Genomic DNA, 24,584 nt, shown 5'->3' with positions numbered 1-24,584 from the left:
CCACCCCCTCCCTTCCAGCAACTCTCAGTTTGTTTCCTTGAGTTGAGTCTCTTATGGTTTGCCTCCCTCTCTGTTTATATATTATTTTCCCTTCCCTTCCCCTATATTCATTTGTTTTTTCTTAAATTCCACATACAGGTGAGATCATACGGTATTTGTCTTTCTCTGACTTATTTCACTTAGCATTATATTCTCCAGCTTCATCTACATCATTGCAAATGGAAATATTTCATTCTTTTTTTATAGCTGAATAATATTCCATTGTGTGTTTGTATACATAAATACATAAATACATAAATACACACACACACACACACACACATCTTCCTTATCCATTCATCCGTCAATGGACATTTGGGCTCCTTCCATAATTTGGCTATGATTGATAAAGCTGCTATAAACATCAGCATCATGTATCCCTTCAAATCATTATTTTTGTGTCCTTTGGGTAAATACCTAGTAGCACAATCGCTGGATTGTAGGGCAGCTCTATTTTCAACTTTTTGAGGAAACTCTACACTCTTTCCCAGAGTGGCTGCACCATTTTGTGTTCCCACCAATAGTGCAAGAGGATTACCTTTTCTCTACGTGAGACAATTTTAAAAAGCAATACATGAAAAAAGTTTTAACATTAAAAATTATTGATAATTTGATTTGTAGAAGTTTCATTACTACCCATTCATAGACTGCCAGGGGATTTTTACCCTTAGAATACAACACAAAGTCTAGAATATATACTGGAGCAGATTTGATTAATGTTATAGGAACAAATTATTAAAACATCTTTTCATCTGGTTAGAATATCAGGGTTGTGAGTGCCTAGGATGGACTAGATTTAGAGAAGCTCTTTACAAAAAGGGATCTCTTATTTAGAGAATTTGAGGGAAGTTTGACTCCAACATGTCTTAGTTTTTAAAAAAGATTATTTATTTATTTAAGAGGGAGAGAAAGAGTGATCATGAATGCATGTTGAGGAGAATCAGGGGGAGAAAGAGAGAGAGAGAGAGAGAGAGAGAGAGAAACTCAAGCAGACTCCACTCTGTGCATGGAGCCCAATGCAGGGCTTGATCTCATGACCTTGAGATCGGGACCTGAGCTGAAACCAAGAGTTGAACACTTAACTGACTGCATCATCCAGGCACCCCTAAAATGTCTTAGCTTTTTTTTTAAATAAATTTCTTCCAATGTTCTGAAACTAGATAGAGGTGGTGCTTGCACAACATTGAATATAGCAAATGCTACAGAATTGTTCATTTTAAAATGGTTAATTTTATGTTTTGTAAGTTTCATCTCAATGAACAAAGAGAGGGAAAAAATGTCTTCCAGTGGGTTTGTCAAAGTGGAATTTCACTGCAAGTCAAATAGAGGAGTGTTTCCATGAATGGTCAATAAGCTTTAAATGAGAAGCTTCAGCCCTGCCTTTGTAAATGTTATAAGTCATGCTTCTTTCTGTTGCTTGCCGATGAATGAAGTTTGTGGATTTTAAGAAAAGTGAACCAAGAAAGGGGAGGATTGCATCAACAAAAAAACAAAAGAGGGATGTCAGGTGAGAATATTTCAACTTGACTTGTTTTTGGAAGAGCTATTGTGGTATTTATGTTGTGGAAGCCCAGAAAAAGCCCATTGTTGTTCTGATCGCTAATTGGTTTTGAATGGAACAAATTGTGGATTTTAAAATTTATGTTCTTTCCCCCTCCCTCCAAAGCTTTCTTCTTTTTAAAAACAAAAGAGAAAAGTGCCTTTTTTGAAACCATTTATGGCTTTTGGCAGAGATAGAGGGTTTTTTTTGTTTTTTTTTTAAAGGCACACAGCCCTATTGAAAGAGCTCACAACCTCACCCTCTGCCAACCAGGGTGGCAGGACCAGCAGGTGCTTCCTTCTCATTGCTGAAGGAGTAAGCTTGAGTCTGTTCAACTTTCTTTCCTGCTTTCTCAGAGAGCATAAGGTTTAATCTTCAGGTGAGTAATATGACAGTAAAAGGCATGATAAATAAGTTGTTTGCAAAATGCACTTAGGAGACCCATGGCTACATCTGCCCACTGCAAGGTCGTCTTAGGCCAGACAGGGAAAATTGTCCCCAGTGGCTGTCCCCACAATTAAGGTCCACCTCTTCATCCTCCATCACCAGCCATGGCCACCCAGCTATTCCAAAGTCCTCAGCCTGTCCAGCACAATAGCAATGAGAGGGAATCTGGTGGGGCTTTGTTCCGGGCCTTTCTATCTGGACAGATTTTATTTGGGGGAAGAAGCCAGGGAGGAGAGGCCTGAGATACTAGACATCAGCTGAGCATAAAATGTTAATACTTTCCTTACCTCACACATCTGATTCTCCAGTTTGCACATGCTTTTTTCTGTATATCCTTTGAAGCTCTTTGAAGACAAAGAAGCTCTCTATCCTTTGCCCAGAAAAGTTCCACATGCAAAGAGGTCCTTTCAAGTGAGCTTTTAATCACACCAGAGACAAGTTTGCCCTGTAGTTTCCTGTATGTGGCTGGCATACTGCAGACCATGTTATTCTCAAATTGAAGATGTTATTTCCCAATACCTGAAGATTATGTGTCTAGATATCTTAGAATAGAAAGGATGTGCTGATAACCATATTAAAATCATAAAAATATTATTATGTTTTTCAAGGTAGAGTCAGGTTTAGTTAATCAGAATTGGTTTGCAAGATTCCATTTGTTTCTGTGTTTAAAATAGTGTCAGGTTGACAAGTCTTTTGTTCTCCCACTATCACATTGGCTTCTATTCTAATCTGTGTGATACCAGGACAATACAGATAAGCTAAACGTGGTTTAATCAATTCTGACTCTTCTGATCTGACTGATATTTTTGCATGGATTTTGATTAATCAGAAATGTATAGAATATTCATGCCTCATCCCATAGTTATGACAGGTGCAGACTTTGCTTTTCATATGTTCAGAATGATGCCACAATTCAAAGTGCCCCTTTCATCTGACACACTACTAATTGAATGATTTCTTTTATTTTTTGAAATAATGGAATAGCCTGTTGGCTTTATACTTTTGAAATAGGAAATGGGAAATGTGGTTTAGAAAAGCTTCTGTGAAGTGTTATCAAGGGCAAATAAATTTGTAATAACATAATTCATGTGCTCTCTCAACACAAAAGAATTTCTGAAGATTTTATTGACTTGATAAGGAGAATAATGAAAAAATATCCAAAATGGACTCTATAGCAAATATCAAACAATTCAAATAAATATAGGAGGTAGAAAAATATATAGGAGGGAGTGCATTTTTCAGTTTTCCATTAGGACCTTCAATTCCAAATCCCTAAAAACACTGCCACAAGGAAGGGTAGATGCATGGGTGGACAGAAGGGCAGATTTCTAGTTGTCTCATCAAAAGCAAACAGACACTTTCTGCTCCATCTGGGGATGCAGAAAGCTGGAAAGAGTATCATGCTCATTCTTACAAAAATAGTAACAGCAGCAAACACAGCAACTATATACATGCACACAAACAGATAAATAGCAAATCCATATCTTCTATTTACCCTATCAGAGAGGTAGGGAATGACAGGTGCTTACAGAGAAGAGGTGAGAACATTTTCTTACCTGGGATACATGCATCTGGACACCAGTAAGAAGAGCTTAGCTAAAGTTAACAAACCAGTGAAGACTGAGCATATGTAAGCAAAGTCTAAATATGGGTGAATAATGCACAGAAAACAGGACTGCCAGGGGCTTTAGATTTTTACCCACTTGTACACTATTTCTATTTCTATTAACCTCCCCAAGTGCTCACAAGAAAATAATGGTGAGGGTCTTAAGAAAGCATCCTTTGAAGTGCATGCTTGCAGTAGTCCACGGCAGGGCTGTGGGAAAGGGAGGACCCCCTTCTCCCCAATCCTTCCCCTACCTCCCCTATGGAACATAAATTTTATATTTTAGGAAGATGGACAGCAGACATGGTCACTCTTTGGTACTGGTGAAAACCCACTGCAACTGGAGAAAAAAATAGAAAAACTGAGTCTTCTAAACTCAAGGAAGAGGCAGAAGGACTCAGAAAGAAGTGAAAACCCATGAGATTTAGGGGCACGGTGACTATGCAAGTCTGACATATTATCTGAACATTAGAAGTCCCTGTCAAATCACCAAGCTAACATATGTCAAGTGACAGTGGCTTCTGCAGGGATAATTGCAATAGTGTGGAAAGAGACTATCTCTGAGGTGCAGCAAAAATGGATGACCTAATGCTAAGGGTAAGGCAGCCATTGAGAAAAACCCCATGATGAACCAGCCCCCGTCCTACACACATGTCATCACTAGAGGCATTTGAAGCATGCGGTGCACTGTGGGTAGCCACAGCAACAATAAACCCTAAACACAGCTCACATCCTTATTGGATTCATTTAAAACTGCAGAGTAAAGGGCTAGTATAAGAAAATTAGGCCCATTTTTAACATAAGATTACTTCTCTCAGTCTCTACTGTTCCATACAAGATGTCCAGCTCTCAACAAGAAGTTATGAAGCAGGTTAAAAAAAAATACGGAAAACAGCACACTGCAAAGAGACAAAGCAAGCAACAGAGCCAAACTCAGGACACAGATGTTGGAACTTTTGGACAAGGAATTCAATATAACTATGATGAATATCTTAAAGACTCTAATAGGATGGGAGGACAGTATGCAGGATAAGATGGGTAATTTCAGCAAAGAAATGAAAACTATACACAGAAGTCACATAAAAATGCTTAAGTGGAAAAAGTATAGTAACAGAGCTTTCAGTATCACCTTCAAGAGCCTCAACACAGCTGAAGGAAGAATCAGTGAACCTGAAGACATGTCAACATGAATAAAAAAACCTAAAACACAAAGAGTAAAACTACTGCTAAGTAAACAAATAGAACAGAGCATCTAAGAGCTGGGGAACAACAAAGATCTAGCACAGATATACTTAGAATCCCAGCAAGAGAAGAGAGGAAAAGAGAAAAGAAATAGTGGCTGAAAGTTTTCCAAAATTAATGACAAGTATCAAATCACAAATTTAAGAAAATCCAAGAAGACTAAGCAAAAGAAATCCTAAACACCTACACACGCTCTCTACCAGCATCATATTCAAGGTGCTCAAAACCAAGGGAGGCAGGGGAAGAAATCTTAAAGGCAACTAGAGAAAAAAAATATCATAGAGATAGACAAAGATAAGAATTACAATAGACTTCTTGTCAGAAGTTATACAATCCAAAAGACAGTGAAAGGACAATAGCACCAAAAGGAAAAAAAGAAACTGTCAAATTCAGAATTTTACCCCTGGAAAAAGATATCTTCTAAAAATGAAGGAAGAATAAAGAATTTACCAGAGAAATAAAAACATTATATTTATTCTCATCATATGTGCCCTGCAGGAAATGTTTTTAAAAGGTCTTCAGGCAAAGGAATATGCTATCTGACAAAAACTTAGATTTATATAAAATTAAGAACTGTGGTACAGGATAAATTCCCATTTTCACTTTTAGCTTCTCCAAGAGATGACAGAGTATATAAAAAAAAATAATAATTTGATTCTCAAAATGAATGCAGAATTTTCTTGGCCAGATCCAACATCCATCCATCCATGATTAAGACCTCCCAGGAATAGAGGGGAACTCTCTTAAGATAAAAGGCATTTACTGGGAGCCCACAGATAACATCATATATGGAGACTGATTGCTTTCCTCCTATGGTGGGGAACATGCAGGAATTTCTTCTCTTACCACTCTCATTTAACATTTTTCTAGAAGTCCCAGTCAGGGCCATAAGGTAATAATAAATAAAGGCATACGGATTGAAAAAGAAGAGATAAAATTCTGTCACAGATGATAAAATTGCCTATTATGAAATTCCAAAGAATCTACAAAGAGGTCCTAGAACCAAGAGGTCATTTCAGCAAGGCCACAAGATCCATGGTTAATATGCAAAAACAATTGCATTTTTATACATAAATAATATGAATTAGAATATGAAATTTAAAAACAACATCATTTACAACTGGTTCCAAGTGCAGGATCCATATTTTTTTCTGTTTTTAAATATTTTAATTATTTATTCATGAGAGACACGGAAAGAGAGAGAGAGAGAGGCAGAGACACAGGCAGAGGAAGAAGCACGCTTCATACATGGAGTCTGATGTGGGACTTGATCCTGGGACTCCAGGATCATGCCCTGGGCTGAAGGCAGGCGCCCAACTGCTGAGCCACCCAGGGATCCTCAGGATCCATATCTTTAAAAAACTACTGATGAGAAAAATCAAAGAAATCTAAATAAATGGAGAGATATACTGTGTTCATGGATTGACTCAGTATAGCTAATATGTCAATTCTCCCCATGTTGGTTAAGGGAATCAAAGAAATCCCAGTGAAAATACCAGGAGGATGCTTTATTGATATTGTTAAGTTGTTTATGATATTTATGTGAAAGAAGAAAGCACCAAGAATAACCAAAACAATTTGGATAAAGAAGAACAAGGTTGCAGGACTGGCAATTTCAAGAATTACTAGAATTTCAAGAATTACTAGAAAGCTATGGTAATTAAGACAGTGAGTCATTGGCAAAAGGATAGACACATAGATGAGTGCAACAGAAGAAAGATTCCAGAAGCAGACTCACATATAGGTAAGAACTGATTTTGTACAAAGGTACAAGAAGAAATGATACTATCAAGAGGAAATGATAGTCTTTTCGAGAAACAATGCTGGATGTCCCTGTGCAAAAACAATTCTACCTTGACCCATATTTCATATCTATTACAAAACTTAACTCAAAGTGGACCACTGACCCACAGATAATATGTAAATCTATAGAATTATAAATGATAAATCTATAAATCCTAGAAGACAAGGGAGTCAAATCTAGGTCAGACTATACTTGGTGAGTAGTGGTTAGATTATGCAAGATTTTAAGTTCCTCTCCTATCCCTGGATTATTAATATCCCAAGCCTCCATCAAGTATCTGCTCACAGAGTGCAAAATCCACATGCAGAACTGACACTCAGTGGCCCCCCAGCAAATGCGGGTCACCACGAGTGTGTGTTGAACAGATTCTTTCTATTGTCCATCTTCTCCTCCACATCTGTGCAATTCCACTTTGCTATGAGGTTCTCATTCTACGTGCTACAAGTATATCACAACAGACCTAAACACATGGCTTTTCTCAGTTGGCTCTTGCTTCAGTCCAATTTTCCTTCTTTGGGGACCCCTTTGTGTCGTCTCTGGCAGATCAGTGTTCACACCATGTCCTGATTTAGTGTAACCTGCAATTTTGATGAACACACAGAAAGATTCACTCCCTCTTCCAAATTAATGATGAAAGCGTTAAATAAGGCCATCCCCGACAGCCATCTCTGTACCTTCCTACAACCAGATACTCTGCAATTTATCAGTAACCTTTCCTTGTGATCTTGTAGCTAATTTTGCAAATAAAATTTCCTGAGACATATCAAATCTTTACCAACATAAGATATATTACATCTCTTGCATTTCCCCTTCATCTATTCATAACTCTGTCAAAAAAAAAAAAGCTATTGTGCTGGCATGATTTGTTTCTTTGAAGCCTAAGCCACTTATTGTTCCTGATATCATCACCTTCCTGCTACTTAACCACACACACACACACACATGCACGCACGCACACAATTATTACAGCTGGAACTGATGTTTACAGGGCGATAATTGCCTGTATCTTTCTTTTCTTCCTTCGCACTTTGAAAAGCAGGCTATGTTTCATATTCACAATGGTCCATTCATCTCCTAATTTTCCTGATTCTACACCAAGTGCTCAGCCTGATTTTCTATGATTACTAAGTGAATCTTACCAGGAGGTCCATCCCCTGGATCTTGAACTACATCCTGAGTAATACAGGCCAATGTCAAGAAAGTTCCCTCCCCATCACCATACGAGGGGAAAAGCACCTTGCAGGCTCCAAAAGGAAAGCACAGGGATGCGGGGTTCTGCGATTGGTGGAAATATTTTGGTCTTGGGGAGTTCCTATGGAGACATGGGGTTTTAGGAAATGATACAAATTATAGGAATTACAGAAATCAGTCAAGAACAGAAGTTCTACCTTGTGGCCTAAAATACATTTGAGAAATCTGGCCATCCTAGTCCCGTAAATATTTGACTTCTTCTGGTGTCTTGTCTTTTTTAAGCAAAGAAATTGACAGTTATGGAAAGTCTATCCTGGGGCAGGCATTCTTTTAGCTCCCATTTAGTCCACATAACAACCCTTAATATATATTTTATTGTCCCCACTGATGGATGACGTGGAGTCTGTGGTTACGTGGTTATGCCTCAGGCCACAGGGCAAAGGATGGATCGGGGGTGCATATGCAGTCTTTGTAACCTTCGAGGCCTGTCATGCTACACAATCCATACTGTTATTCATTTTGCAGAAAATCATTCTGTGACTGTAGACAAGTCTTTGAACTACTCTGACCCCAGTTTCCTCACCTGTGGAAAGGAGAGGTCGGACTAGCTCAGGGCTAGGATCTCTCTGCCAGTTCTAACAGCCTTAAAGAATTTGACCTCAGGGCAAGAGAAGACCTCACTGTATTTCCTATAGGGAAATACTAATTTTAAAAATAGAAAAATAATAGAGAGAAGGCAATAGGAGGTGGAATGGTATTGGCCTGAGTAAATGTGCATGCAGTTAATGGGCATTCAGAGAGCTTAGCAGCAAGAGGCAATTTTATCATTTTAGGATGCATGAGGAACTGAAGTTCCCATTAAAGTTGCTTCAGACATCCAAACAGGAAAGATGGGAAATGCTGAGATTTAAAAAGTCTATGACTTCTGGGGCACCTGGGTGCTCAGTCATGATCCCAGTGTCCTGGGATTGAGTCCCGCAACGGGCTCCCTGCAGGGAGCCTGCTTCTCCCTCTGCCTATGTCTCTGCCTCTCTTTGTGTCTCTCATGAATAAATAAATGAAATCTTAAAAAAAAAAAAAAAGTCTGTGAGTTCTGAGCTTCTGACTCCAACTGGAGTTGCAGAGCTTCACTAGGTAATCCAAGAAACCTCCAAAGACAGTGTTGTACCGAGTAAGACCAACCCCCTGTAGAACATAATTCCATTTACTGATATTTCCAGAAATCTCCATTACTTAAACTATTTAAATTACTAGTATACCCTTCTTTTCTGTTCTATATCCCTGTCCCCTACCTTTACACATAGTGGAAAAGATGCCTTTTCACATAATTTAGTACTTTCGATGGACAGAAAAGTCACCTAAAGTTACAAGAGGTGCTATTACTCATATGATTTGCTTTCAGGAGTTATTATGTCCCAATGTGTAGCTTCTAAAACATTATCATACTTTAAAGAATTCAATCGGGACAACTTAAAAATGCTCTAGTATTTCCTTGGGGTGAAGTCAGGCTACCTCTCGTAAAACCCTCTCACGGACCAAGTACTTTAGGCAAGTGCTCCTCTCTTGACAGCTTGGGAACAATGAAATCTTCTAAAACAGACCTGTGTGCATTTTTGGATGGTAGGTGAGGAATGGAGAAATGTGGGTTAGCTGGTAAAAACTCAAGGCCAAAGGACTGCTTCAATCATATTGTAAAACTGTATGTATTTAAAAAATTGAGATTCAAGTTATTTTCTGACTTGATTGCACCAGAAACTCTCAGCAAGAGCTTGATTTCCAGCCCATTATCCAGACCAAAGAGGTTTGGATGAGCTTCTGTTAAGTATGCAATTCTTAAGTCCTCTGAATTCTGCTCATCAACAGTAAAGGCGTGTTGCAGATGGCAAGCAGAGGAGCTTTTGTGTCCTCTCGTTTCCACTGCCTGGGCCATCAGCTAGCAGGCCGTGGCATTCTAATACACAGTGCCAGCCCAGCACCCTTCCCGGAATGGCTCCTTTGCTACCGCCTGTGGTTACTTCTCTGGGCTGGGAGCAGAGGGGGATGGCAATCCAGCCTAACAAATGCCACTGCATTCATACTACGTAAAGTGTCTCACAAAATGCTGAGCTACAGAACACAGCACAGTGCCTGTGGCTCTGGTGGCGGTTGACACTGACGAGTGCGCAAGCCCGTACTGGGAGGCCAGGCCCCCTCACCTCTGTTTCTCGCCAGGCTCTGGGCTGACACACTTGAGGGCTCCCGTCCACGAAAAGCCCCCAGAGACCCCTGCCACAGCCCGTGCTCTCGCCATACTCCCGTCTTGAGACGCCTCCTCAGGTGCCACCCCAGTCCAGGCAGCTCACCAGGCCTGTTACTCATGCAAGTGTGGGCACTGAGGACCCCTTTGCCAGCAAAATGAAATAGTTCTAATTCCCCTGTCCCCCAATTCCTGAACCTAGAGGGTCAAGAGCACTTAGGTGGATGTTTTTTACCCCCGAGCCTCAAAATGCACATAGTTCCTAGCTCAGGCCTAAGGGTGATTTGTGCTTTATGAATAGAATAGCTAAGGTGTTGGTGTTCAATATAAATACATCTTAAATTGTAGATAGGATGGCTTTTTTATGAAAAGGTTTGGGAAGCTACAGCTCTGTAGAATGTGCAGATAGTTTCAGTGTGTGTATGTGTGTGTAGCACATGTTATACATGCTCTTTTAGAAAAATTATAGAATTGAGAGATACCAATAGAAATAAGAATCAGGGATCCCTGGGTGGTGCAGCGGTTTAGCGCCTTCCTTTGGCCCAGGGCGTGATCCTGGAGACCCGGGATCGAATCCCACGTCGGGCTCCCAGTGCATGAAGCCTGCTTCTCCCTCTGCCTGTGTCTCTGCCCCCCACCCCCCCTCTGTGATTATCATAAATAAATAAAAATTAAAAAAAAAAGAAATAAGAATGAAAGTGACCCCAAATCCCACCATTCAAAGTCCATTTAATTGTTCACCTTCCAGACTCTTTTGGTTATCCATACATATGCATCTAAATTAAAAATGTAGACATTCTATATTAAAGTAGGACCATATTTTACATACTGATTTTATTCCACTCAATAATATCATAACTCTCTTGCATGTCTCTCTTTCTGCTCTATAGACATGTCTTTTTTATTTTTATTCCAAATGACTATGAATAGTATCATTTACTTATCAATTTCCTGATATCAGACAGTGTATTTTAATTTTTTATTCATAAACGCGACCTGAATGTCTCAGGCTGAGCTAGCCAGTGAGCACATAGTCCCAGTAACATAAACTCCAATTTAAAAACTCTAAGGCCCCAACTCCCATCTTTTTTAGAGTCTTCCCCCTTAAACATTTCCAAGAGCACTCAGGCATACTTATGTGTGTCGGTGGGTCATTCCTGGCATTATTTGCTCCCACGGCCAGCCAGGCCAAGGTGATACCTCCCACATGGCACAGTCGCACCAGAGTGCCCTTTAGGCTGGAACTTTGAGTCTCTTGTTGCACCACCTCACCACCATGTTCTGAAGATTGGCTATTCCAAATGTTGGCACAACCAAAATACCATTACTGTACTTTAAAACTGATGATCTTTATTGCTGTTACTACCCCTATGAAGTGAGAAGGAAAACATCTTTGATAAGCTCAGCTTGGGTCCCGCAGCAAGGCTGCTCCAAGCCCAGTATGTCCTGTGTTGAGCTACACACTCAATCATTCTCACATAGTTTCTTCCTCTGAGTGCCGACCACATCTCCCTGGTAGTGGTAGGATGGCCAACTATCCAGTTTGCTGGGACTTTTCTGATTTTAGCACTGGAAGTCCCAGGCCCCAGGAAACTCCTCAATCCCAGGCAAGCCAGAATGATCATTACCAGTGGGAGGATCGGTTCTAGTGCTGATATCAGCTAACATGCTGCGTTCCAAACCACTGGTTCCTTCTAATGATGAGGTCCTGCTGCTAAGCCTAGCTTGCTTCCTCCTTTATTCATCTGAGCACCCCCCCCCCATCCGATTTCCACTGGGGCCACATTTACCAGACATGCCTGTATATGCTTTAATCTCAAAAAAAAGAAAAAAGAGTTTCAATTATTTTATCATCAAGGGGCCCGTCAGCTCCTCACTTAGCCTATGCTCAGCCTCTTAAACCAGTGGATGCAAATGCCTATGGTGGGAGAGACATTGCCTGACCCCACTCAGCAGAAACTCCAGAACCCCATTGCTTTCACCTAAATGGCACTCTGATGAACATCTTATACTCAGAGCTCAAAGTATGAATCTTACTGTTTCTTTTGGATAAATCCCCTTTTTGGTTTTTGATTCGTGTTGCTGGAATGTCCCCCAGAAAGTCTATTCCAGTGTACTTTGGGGGGTTTATTTTTTTAAACCATGAGACTTTATGTCCAGAATGGAAAGAAACTCTGACCTGTTTATAGGCTAACGGAGTACATTCCATGCCACAAAGTACTTGCCAGATGGGGAAGGGAGAGAATATAAACGACGGCTGGGGAAGAAGAGATCTGGAGTTGCCTGAAAGGATCTGAAGCTTTAAAAAGCCCCTCTACCCAGAGCCTTGTGGGTCCTTTACAGCACCTTCCCTGAGAATATCTACACGGTCCACCTAGCACAATGTTTCCTCTTTCACTCAGGGCCAAATTCCTGCAGACTGTCCAGGCAGACCCCAGCCAGGGAATCCACAATTGGAAGGAAAGCAGAGGCTGGGAAAATTCTACTCTGACTCGCCCTCTCTTCTTGTTTGATTTCCACAGAATCTAAGGCTTTTGGTTCCCAGGAAGTAAAAATGAGAAACCCATATCCGGGTCACCATTAGCAAAATGACGTAGTCATCTACTTAGTTGCAGAAGAGTCTAAGTTGGGATGGAGATTGTGCCTGGAACGAAGTTCTAGAAATAATGTGGGAGCCTGGTCAGGGTAGCTGACAAGGCTTTGTGCATCATGCAACCCCTGGTTACCAGGCTTCCAGGCTGCCAAGGCCCAGCTCCCAGGGTTGGCTTGGAGGGTCGGCTTGGCAGCTGCTGGCTGCAGGCAGGGAAGGTGAGAGCTGGGAGCATGGAGCATGTCAAGAGTATTTACCCCATAAGGTAAACTCAGTTACATACTCTGGGATGAGAAACACAGGACCTGTGTACCAAGGGCCTGTTTTAAATCCAAAAAGAGAAATGCAAAGTATTCAAAATAAAGAGGACGCCACGTCTGCATGAGCAATCTGTAATTCTCCTCGTGCAAAAGTTACTGGCAATGATGTGCTCCTCACCGGGGCAGTATGGGAAGCAAACCAATATGGCCATCAGATCTGATTTAAATGCTTAGTGGCTAAATAGACACATATTTACATAATTAACCATCGAAATGAACACAAATAAAACACCCAATTCCCTCAACTCTCCAGCAGACTCCAGAGCAGACAGATGGTTCTGATCTTGGTCCTAACTGACCAAGGGTTTCCAACCAGGAACAGGCTCCCAAGATACTCCCACTTTGCTCATTCAAGTCATTTCCCCGACCTGCCTGCCAGGGCTTGCATGAACAACAAAGTACAAAAACATCCCTGCACTGAAGATCACGGCCGAGACACTGTGTCTATCCGAGTGCCTGACTCTGCTATGTCTCTGAAGGGGAAATATTCCAGCAGGAAAGACAGGAAGCTTGCTTGGTTGCTAGCCCTTGGACGGCAGTTGTCCAATTGCTACCCCGTTGTGAGCATCAGCCTTCTGGCTCTCAAACTTAGGAGCTTGAACTAAGTTGTCTCCCCAGATCGTTCCTTCTCTAACACTATCAGCAGAAAGCTCTCACCAAATAAATGAGCTGGGAGCAGGAGCACCTGCCTCATGCACATGTTGCGACTGCTAATGATATAACAGGTATAAAACCAATGTGCGGCACATGGTAAACATGGAATAAAAGGCAGTTATCTAGAACATTTAATGAATTTGGTTGATCTTGGTTGGTGGCATAGCATGTGGTAGGAAAGGTTCATTTTTATGGCTTTTCCAGGCTTCACATTTCATCGTAACACAAACCTAATTCCAGTTAAAGCAACCGGAGAGCTCACAAAGCCTTTCCAATGGCTTCTACCAACCCGGGGATTTAACAACATTAAGAGGGGGCTATTTAGACAGTTTAAGGCTACATATTTGCAGATGGGATTTTAAAGGCGAAAGCCCATTTGTGACCCTAAGGTGTTTAAACAGCCCTGCAATTTGATCTCAGATTCCCCCAGCACTGTCCTAACTCCTCCGGCCTCGGCCTCCCCTCCGCCAAGGCAAACCCAACTTCCAGGACCACCTGTCAGCTGCCCTAGAGGCTGGGGCTTTGTGGGACGCCCAGCTGTAACCCGATCTCCACTACTGCTCCAGGGATGCTGCAGCTGCCACACAATTTGTAAGTTTTACGGTGTTGTACAGTGGCTGGGGTTCAATGGCATGCCTCTGGAAAGCTTCCATTCATTCATTTGCTCATTCACCGAAACATGTTGAGCGCTTACTAAGGGCCAGGCCCTGTGCTAACTAATAACTAAGCACTGGGAATTAGAAAGCGAGTAAAATAGGGCCTCTGTCTTTCAGGGCTTACAGATTAGTGCAGGCGCAGAAAGACAAAGACGTATTACAGCTTAGCATCATGCTACAAGACTAGAAAGCGATGTACACCTGAGAGAAAGAAAATTCACCACCCACAGTGCGTGCACGGAGGAAGGGACAATTTCCCACAGGAGGGCTATGTGAGTGGTCTGTTAAACATTTCTCTTGGCTGTGCCACCAAATCCTCTTCTAGTCCCCATGTCATTGTCAAGCAAGTTCCCAATTATTCAGCTCATCTCTGTAGCCAGCCTCCCCCCCCCGCCCCCCCCCCCCAACACACACAGAGGCACCTAAGTTGGACGTGAAATCCTATTTCTTCTTCTGTCTGCCTTCTCCGTCCCACATCCTTGGTCCAAACCGTAATCTCTGCACATGTGAACTCCTGCCTCCCCATTAGCTCCCCTTCATCCAGCCTGTGGAGGTCCCCTCTCTTCTATTGGACACACATCATCTAGAATCATCTCCCTCCAGTGTCACTTAGATCACATCGCTCTCCTCTTCACACACCCATAAAGATTCCCAGCTGCCTCCCAAACCAGATTAAAACTCCTCCTGTCCTGGGCTTCAAAGCCCACTACCAATTAGCCCTGCTTTACCTAACTGCCGTCCTGCCTGCTGAGCTCAGGTTGGCGCGCTCCGCTCTAGCCAGGCAAAACCCTTCCACCTGCCTCTTTCTGCTTGCACCGGCATCCCTAAGCACGGGGCTGAGATCACGTGTGTGGGCACACACTAGCAGTGTGAGTGTGTGCAAGTGTGCGTGTGAGGGGGGTACTGCAGGGGTGGGAAGAGGAGACGAGGAAAGCCCACTCTCCCTCAATACTCTGTTATAGGGGAAAGCTTTACAACATGAGCACCAAGGGTGGAGATGAGAGAAACACCGAGGAAAGAGTGGCGTGGATGGTTGTTAAACGGGGAGGGCTGCTGACCAGTGTCCTGATGCTGGCTGTGGGCAGCTGAAAGGGTAAGCAGGCCAAGACCCAGTGCTGCTCTAAACCCTGCCTTCCTTCCATGCAGCCCTGCCTTATTTTTCCTAGATTCATCTCTCGAGTTCCTTCAACCTAAAAAATGAATCAGGACCTTCCCTATGATTAAAGCCCCTCCACGGCTGCTTCTCACGGTAGGATATAGCTTTCATGCTTTACTCCAATGGCCATGGTCTGACTCAGCTTCCTTCTCTAATGTCATCTCCTACCATTTTCCTTACTATGCTCTAGATGTTCCGGTTGTCCTTCCAGGCTCGGGAATATTCCGCTTCTCTCACTGCAGGACTTTGCACATGCGGTCCCTCTACCGGACACCTTCTTGATCACATTCCTCACTTAACTGACCTTTTTCATTATTCAGGTCTCAGCTTCCATATCCCCTTCCCTGCCTGCCTTCACTAAAATTCCCTAGGACAATACTCTCTGTCCATTCCTTTCACAGTTCTAGTTATGGTGTATAAATCTCCATGTAAGAACTCATTTTCTTGTAAATTGGCCACCTCCACTAGCAGGTTGTAAGTTCCCTGAAACCATTCATCTTGTTCACTGCTGTGCTCCTACAAAAGGCCTGGCACAGGGTGGGAGCTAACACCTTACTTACCCAGCATTATCTGGATTTCTCCAAAGCATAGGCACCCTGTGGTTGGTCCAATGTTTGGTAAAGAGGAAACACTCTGGCCTTCTATATAGCTTCCCGCTAAAATGTCTCACACACCTGATCCACCAGGCCAGTATATCTTGCCTTTCAAAAATCTGTCCAAGAATCTTCTATTTCTATAACGCATTTCCTAACTGGCCCTTCTTATGTCTCGCTCAGGATTTACGAACTGAAATACCTACCGATCCTGGCAAGTAATTGAGAGAGAAGGGCCAGGTGCAGGGGAAGAGGGAGAGCTGGGGACCCTGGTTAACCACCATGCTTATGTCCCATATAAAGGGAGACAGTCCCTGCTCAACTCTAGTCGGTGCTAATATGCAGGAAAAGCAGGCCCCACATTGTTAGATTTTCCAATTTTTCCAAAAAAGCTCTAAAAAAATCTGAATTTCCATATGACACATCCAGATTTTTAAAACATGTAGAGGCATATTTCTGCAATTCCTATCAGCCTGATGGTCAACTTCTGCTCTCTTTCAAGGAAGCTGCTTGGCACTCGGGTCCTTATGTCGAGGGCACGCTTAGCATTGCCGAGTCTTCTTCTGGGTCCTCTAGCCAGCGACAGGCTTCTCCTGGAGCAGAAGTTATGCCTTTGCCTTCCTTACAATTCCTCCCAAGCACCTCGTGAGCACTGCACACTGTTCTCCCTGTCAGTGCGGGTGCCTAACAAAGCGTTTCTTACAAAGGCAGCAACCTGCTTTGCAGTTTTGTGAACAGAAGCGTTGCCTATTACGCTCGGAAGCGGCACATCACACAAGGCTCGTCTGTTTTGTTCATTAGACCTTCATCCTTCCGTCAGTGCGAGGGTTACAGACTCTCTCCACTTCATCCATTCTCCTTCTGCCTTAATGTCTTGTTGAACAGTATCCCCATCCTTTGTTCTAAATTCCAATCTCTTTTGTGCTATGATGATAATGTTAACTTTGTAATTGTGCATAAGTCAGCAAACCAGAGTAATGCCTTATTCATCCAGAATCGTCAGGAAATGAGGTGTTCCACATAATTAAATTGTCCAGATAACTAGAACTAACCAACATTTTGAAGATCAACGTTTAAAAAGAGTAAATGGGAACATCCCAAAATGTATTATATACTCTCTTGCCTTATTCATTTTTAAATTATTTTAGATAATTTTTTTTTTCCAGAAGAGAGACAAAAGCGCAGAAAAGGATAATCCTCTCTTTCTCCTTGCAGGGTCCCAACCTCCGGCTTCCCGTCTCTAACAGATGCTACATTCCTGCCATTGCCGGGGTATGGGCTATCCCTCTCTCCTCAGATAGTTGTTTTCCCACAAGGTGACATGCTCTGACACAGTATGCACCCTGCTTCTTAAGATCTTACATCGCGGTCATCGCTCTTCATTAATATGTAAAGGGATGCCTCCTTCCACGTGACGGCAGCATCCTGTTCCACTGTGTGGGTGCAGCATTATTTATGGAAGCTGCCCCCTACTGATAGGCACCTAGTTGTAGCCAATCTGGTGCCATTATCAAAGACCCCCCCCCCAAAATGCCACAATTATAATCTCTGTGTTTGCTCCATGTTGTACCTGTGGGAGTCTATCTGTGGGTTAAATTCCTGGAAGAGAATGCCTGGGTGCAAGAAAGGACGTGTGCATTTGTAATTTGGGGAAGTGCCATTACACTGCCCTTCACAGAGTAGGCGTCCATCACTCTAAGAGCGGACCTGTTGCTCCACGCTTTCAGCAGCACCATCTGCAACCGAACCCTTCTTTTGAAGTTTTGTCCATCCATGAGCAAAGAATATTAACTCATTTATTTAAAAAAATATTTATACTTGGCAATGTGGCTCTTACCCAGTGCCCATCTACATCTCTTCTAATATGGTTTGGCTTAAATTGGACTTTGATGTTAGGATTGCAATACCTGCTTTCTTATTGTTTTCATTTTCCTTAATAATCTCTGTCCATCCCTTGTTTCAACTTGAGACTCTTTTTTTAAATATAAGTGTCAGGTTCACAGAAAGATTGAACCAGAAGTACAGATTTCCTGTATACCTCATCTCTGCCCCGCCCCCACACCACCACACAGTTTTCCCTATTATTAACAGCTCACATTAGGGTGGCGCATTTGTTCGAATGATTGAAGCTATATGGATACATTATTATTAACTAAGTTGTAGTTAGCTCTTTGTGTTTGCGTTTGATATACACAGAATGTCATGCATCCACCATTACAGCATCATACAGAATAGTTCCACGTCCCTAAAAACTCCTTCTTCTCCACATGTTCATCCTGCCTCACCACTCCTGACCCCTGCTAACCACTGATCTCCTTCCCCATCTCCACAGCTTTGCCTTTCCCATGATGTCATCTAGTTAGAGTCAAAGACTATGTAGGATTTCAGGTTGGCTTCTTTCCTGTCCTCCATGTCTTTCTATGGCTTCCTAATTTCATTTTAGCCTTGAATATTATTCCATTGTCCAGATGTAGTTTCTTCATCTATTCCTACTGAAGGACATCTTGGTGGCTTCCAATGTGGGGCCACTATGAAGAAAGCTGCTGTAAACATTCATGGGGTGGGTTTTGTGGAGACCTAAGCTTTTTAATTCATGTGGATAAATACCTAGAAGCATGTTTCCTGGATTGTATGGTAAGAGTATGTGTGACTGCTGTTTTCCAAGTGGCCCAACCACTGTGCATTCCCATCAGCACTGAAGGGCAGCTCCTGTTGCCATATATCCTTGACAGCATTTCGTCGTGTCGTCACTGTTTTGGATTTTAGCCATTCTCATAGGTGGATAGTAGTATCTCGTTGTTGTTTTATTTTTTTTTAATTTTTATTTATTTATGATAGTCACACACACAGAGAGAGAGAGAGGCAGAGACATAGGCAGAGGGAGAAGCAGACTCCATGCACCAGGAGCCTGACGTGGGATTCGATCCCGGGTCTCCAGGATCGTGCCCTGGGCCAAAGGCAGGCGCTAAACCGCTGCACCACCCAGGGATCCCTCGTTGTTGTTTTAATTTGTAATTCCCCGATGACTTTTGATATCAAATATCTTTTCACACACTCATTTGCTATCTGTATGTCTTCTTTGGTGACATATCTGTTCAGATCTTTTGCCTCCCTTCTAATTGTTGCTTATTTTTTTATTGTCAGATTTTAAGAGTTTTTGGTATATTGTGGGTATACCTTTACCTGATATCTGTTTTGCAAATATATCCCCCCCAGTCAGTGGTTTTGTTTTTAACTTGTTTGCTTTTACTTTGCAGCTTCTTCTCTGAATGAGGTTGAGCGTCTTTTCATATTTTGAGGACTATTTATATTTTTCTTTCTGTGTATCATGCAGTCATATCCTTGCTCTTTTCATGTTCATGGCTAAAGAGACCTAACAAAATCTCACCGTTATTTGATAACTGAATCATTAATATGATAATTGATCGCCACACTATTGATCGCCACATCATTGTCCAAGCTGTTTTGCTCTCTTGAGTTTTTCTTTTTTTTCCCTGTTTCCTCTTTTCTCTCTAGGTTCTAGGATAAACACCATCACTTTTTGCTTCCCTCAAATGTCCGTCTTTCAAAAATCCCTGCTCCATCTTGTATTTGAGTTTCTGACACTTAGCCAGCAAAATCTGTTATAGTAGCCCAGGAAGCCTAATTCATGAGTCAAGTTCATAGGCCACACAGCACATATACCTTAGATACTTTATTCGGCCATTCAGGAGTCTTTATTGTGTCCTGCTTCTTGGCCTTCTCCAGAATATTAATCATCCAGCAAGTGAATTTCCAGTTCTACCATTCTCTGCTAGGACATTGGAGGGTACTCACAGGTTAGAACCCTGAGTTATGAGGGGATCCCACGTGCCCCTATGTCACTATACATGAAAATATGATTGCGTTGAACTGGGGAGAGTTTGTTCTCTGACTCTCCAAAACAGCAATATGAACTTCTATTTCTAGAAAACTTTATACAAATGACTTTCCAGGGGGTATTTTCCCGTGGACTCCTGCAATGAATGCCTGTGCTTGCAGCACATTTCCACGTGGCTTTGCAACTGGAATTTCCCGGGAGCTGCACGGGAAGGGGATCCACTGCTGTGGCAGCCCTGCTCCATCCCATAGATGGCAGTAAACACACTTTTTAGCACTCATCTTCATCTTCCTTGGAATTGGGCTCCTTCAGGGAAAGAAAATGCAGGAACTGTGGAGTAATAATTAGCAAGCAGAATCTAGTCATTTGAAAAATTGGCAAGAAGCCTTATTAAAGGAGGTAATAATAGTCATATTTTGCACTTTTAATGGGGCCTTTTATCTCTAGGCCTCCAAGAGCCTGTCTAAGTCATGTAAAGGAAGAAAAACAAAAAACCCCCAAAACAGAGCTAGGTCAGAAGTCAAGAAACAAGGGCTCTGTTTGACATTCTGGAAGCCTCTCTCATCTCACAGTGAAGGTAGAGTGTCTCCGATGCATTTAAACACCAGGAATTTATGCCCGTTAGAAAAGGAAAGGCAGCAATGTTCTGTAAGATAAACTCTACATTCCCGTTGAATACGGAAAACCTGCCTCTCTCGGAGTTGTTTTTCTGTGAAAATAACAATAGAGCTTTAAATACTTTGCCTCCCATAAACACACGGACAGCATTATTATTCACAGTGAGCTAGACAAATTGAGAAAGAGTTTTTCTATCCTCTTCCGCGTATCAAGGCATAATTATCAGCACATCCTTGTATTTATTCCTATGAGACTGGAAATAAATACTGCTGCTGATGGATATCAGTCCTGTGAACTTGGTATCATTCATTCTTTATCTCTGGCAGTGGTGGTAACAGAAGAAAACGACTCCAAACATGTATACACAGCAAATGCCTTAAATCTACAAGATACGGCTGTCCTCCTTGTCCTGCATTAAACCTGCATCTTCAATTTCCCACACAAACCCCAGATCTATTGAAATCTTGGAACATTAAAATTCTCCTTCATTGTTGTCAAGGTTTAGTAACTTGACAACCAGAAGACAGACTCCCTGACTATTTGAGAGAACGTAGGTTTGGAAATAAAGAATGGCTTTTCCTGGTGCATTAAAATTTGCTTGGAACTGGGCAGGAAGACCACGTTTTATAATAACCATTCTTTGGCTGTGTGACTTTGACTCTGGGCAAGCCAATTAACCTCTCTGAGCATCAATTTCTTCACTGGAGTGATTCTTACCTCACAAGAGTTGGCTTAAAGATTAAATGAAATCATGAATATAAAAGCACTTATTAGCACAACATCTGTCACTTAGTAGGGATTCAATAATTACTGGTCAAAAACAGACACCGATACATACAAACATACATATCTATGAGAGGAGAGAGAGAGAGACCCAGATTTCTACTGGGTTTTCCTGAGCCTCAGAGATTTGGGTAAATTGGTTCAAGCCCCCAAATTTCTGAACCCACCCATCTTCCTTACAATTCCTACAAGTTCAAGACCTTATTTCCTCTTCATTTCTTCCAATTCATCTAAATCCAAAGGTTTCAGGTTAATTTAGTGCCTGGCTAGCTATTGCATGAAAAAATCTTGCCCTTTTTCACAATCTGGTAAATTGATCAGAGATTCACATTTGGGAAGAGATGGGATCGTGTATCTCTCAGCTTCCTGTCATTTTGCTGGCCTCCCCTCCTGTCTTCTAATCCTCCTGAAAGTGCAGGCTTGCCAACTAGGCCTCACACACCTATGCAGCCCCATCTCTGGAAGGTGCAACCCAGGCCTTCCCCACCCTCTCCAACCACCTTTCAGGTGAACAGTTCCATTTGACCAAGTGAATTGTTCCAGCCTCCTTGAAATTCTGGAAAACAATTTCTTCCTTCTTCTTACCTTCTGGCTATTAATTCACTGGAAAATTAAGCAGTTAACAATCTCATAGATAATTCTATTTCCTTTATACCATGGAGCAATCTACTCTTACATGCTTACATGTAAAAACATTCATGTAAAGAAACACAGTAACATTATTTATTTCATACCCTGAGAGACATATAACAAACTCTCTTTCAAGGATTACTTAGGGTTTTTTTTTTCCCTTTTAGAATTTTAAATGTCTGCATACAAAGTTTTTCCATTCATTATATTCAACTTTTTATGATTTTCTTCTCTACTCAGAAAACTTCATCTTTTCCTGGTGGTCCAGAGTCATCAGCATGCATAACTGTGATGAAGCTCTGCCCTCTGGGGGTATTGATTGGGCTCTACAGGGCTATTTGCCCCTGCACTAGCTGACCTCAGCTTCGCATGTGTTTGGAGTTGCTGTGTCTAGTTGTTGGGGTTTCCCCCAACTCTTTACCTCTTTGTCTCTCTTGCTGTTATTAATGAACATTGTCTCCAGAACTAATTCTTTCCTCTGCAGCTTCCATGGGCAGCTTCCAATCTACAGATTGATGAAAACAAGGCAAACCCTAAGGTGGTTTCAAAGTGAAAACCACTGGCATAAAATCCCTTGTATGAACTCTCCTATGAGTGGAGCTTGTGAACCTTGCTGTGTAGACCCCCTTCTAGATATGCTAAGGGGCTCAGTCCTCTTTGCTGAACTCTTCTGCTTTCTGATTGGACTTTAGATTATTTAAATCCTATGGGAAATGAGCTGAGAGGAGGAAATGGATTGCTCTATTGTTTTCCCAATGATCTCAGTTTAAAATTCTAGGTCAGTGACATCTGAGGGCTGAGATCCATTTGATTCCTATGGACACTCTGTACCAGGGGGCACCTGCTCTGACTGGTTGGGGACCCTAGCCAACCCCATTGTAAGCTTTGGTTTACAACTGGTTTGTCAATCTTGAATGTCACCCTGGGTCATGCCACTCTAAGACCTAAGGAAGATTCAATATATTGAAAATCTTAAATCAAAATATTTCCTATGAAGGCAAAAAGAATCACCAAGCAGAAGGGCAACCATAAGGCCAGACTATTTTAGGTGATCAGATTAATATTCTCCTTATCATGCTGTGTCGTTCAATCTAAGAAAAAAGTTTTTCTGTCTTCATGCCCTCCCTCCTTCTGTCTATCCTTCTTACCTTTCTCCCTTTTCCCCCTTTCTTTATATATAAATTAGTGATTCTCTTTTTTTACAGATGGCAGGAAAATTTTTTTTTTACCAAAATGCTTTCATTTAGGCTGAGACAAACTATTAATAAATGCCAGCAGCAAGGCACTTTTTCCTTTCTAACTTTGAGAGTAAGTATGCTAATTAAAAAAAAAAACTTTAATAACCTGCAGGATTTTCACAGTATGAACAGGTCTCTCCTGAGTTTCACATAGTTAACACTCAAAAATTAAGCCCACCTTACGTTCAGGAAACACTTATGACTCCTCCCTCTTGCTCTGGGGACAAGGATGACCACAAAGGGATACTCCATGACTGTCACCCAAACATCTTCTGGCTCTTGAGGATGATGTAGGGTTGTTGGCCACATGAGGTGCTCCGAGTCCCCGCTGTATGTGTATTGTTCCTGAAAAGATCCCCAACTCTTACAAGTCCTATGTGAATACTCTACATGCTTTTCTCTTAGGCATGATGCTATAGTAACATAGGTAAGAGACAGACTGCCCTGAGTTAAAATTCAGATCTTAGGCAAGTCATTTAACCTCTCTGTGCCTCTATGTATTTATCCCTAAAAAATAGATCATTACAGTGTTTACTTCACAGGGTTGGTTTGAAGTTACGGGAATGGAGACATACAAAATCCTTAGAAGAGAGCCTGAAAAGGGTAGCACTGTGTCAGTGTTTTTCATTATCGTGTTCGGAATGTGGACGGAGGCCCTCTAGAATGATTCAGGGTAGCTGTCGTGTGGATTTCTAAGAGCCCGGGTTTGGGAGTCAATCTCATGTGATTCTGACATCTTGGTGGCATGACCTTGAGCAAATTACTCAAGCGCTCTAAGCTTTAGTTTCCTTATCTGTAGATGTGGTTAATTATAACACCTTCCTCATAGGGCTGCTATGGAAATGAAATGCATGTAAGAAAAAAAAAAAAAGAACCCACAGAATGCCTGGCACATAGAAAGTGCTCCATAAATGTTAGCCAAGAAGATGTTAAGGAGGAGGAGGGTGTCAATGACATGATGACTTGTCTACTGAGAATTTTAAAAGGCAATTTCCATACTTCCCTTGGAGGAGTGAGGGAACATGCTCGAGCTGTTGTTTGGGACATAGCTTACATAGTTCTTGCTGGACTTAGCTGGAGGACAAGGAGGAGATTTGGGGGGGCCCCAAATCTTGCAGGCACTTGAGTTGAAACATCTCCAGAATGGAAGCCCAGGGCTCCACCCTGTAGCCTCTGACCAATAGCAAGTTCCCTAAACCAGGGAGATAAATCGTCCTGGTATGAGACTCAGGTCAAAGAAGACAAGAGCCTGGAAGAAACCAGGATTCTACTCCCTGGGTTTTCCTTTAATCAAGCCCATTTTCCTGAAAGAGGCCAGGGGAGGATGACTGGGATGGCTTAGCTTCCATTCCGCTCTGTCATTCACCTTGGAACATCTTCCT

General features: G+C 42.0%; 1 long non-coding RNA gene across 4 annotated transcripts in view; it reads right to left on the bottom strand.

The window, feature by feature from the left end:
- LOC121497159 overlaps positions 1 to 24,584 on the bottom strand; it is a 312,796-nt gene that overhangs the window by 201,913 nt on the left and 86,299 nt on the right. The gene's annotated exons all lie outside the window — the stretch shown is intronic.

Source organism: Vulpes lagopus, chromosome 8 (genome assembly GCF_018345385.1).
Source record: "Vulpes lagopus strain Blue_001 chromosome 8, ASM1834538v1, whole genome shotgun sequence".
NCBI classification, from domain to species: Eukaryota; Metazoa; Chordata; class Mammalia; order Carnivora; family Canidae; genus Vulpes; species Vulpes lagopus.
This window is presented reverse-complemented; position numbering and strand designations above follow the sequence as displayed.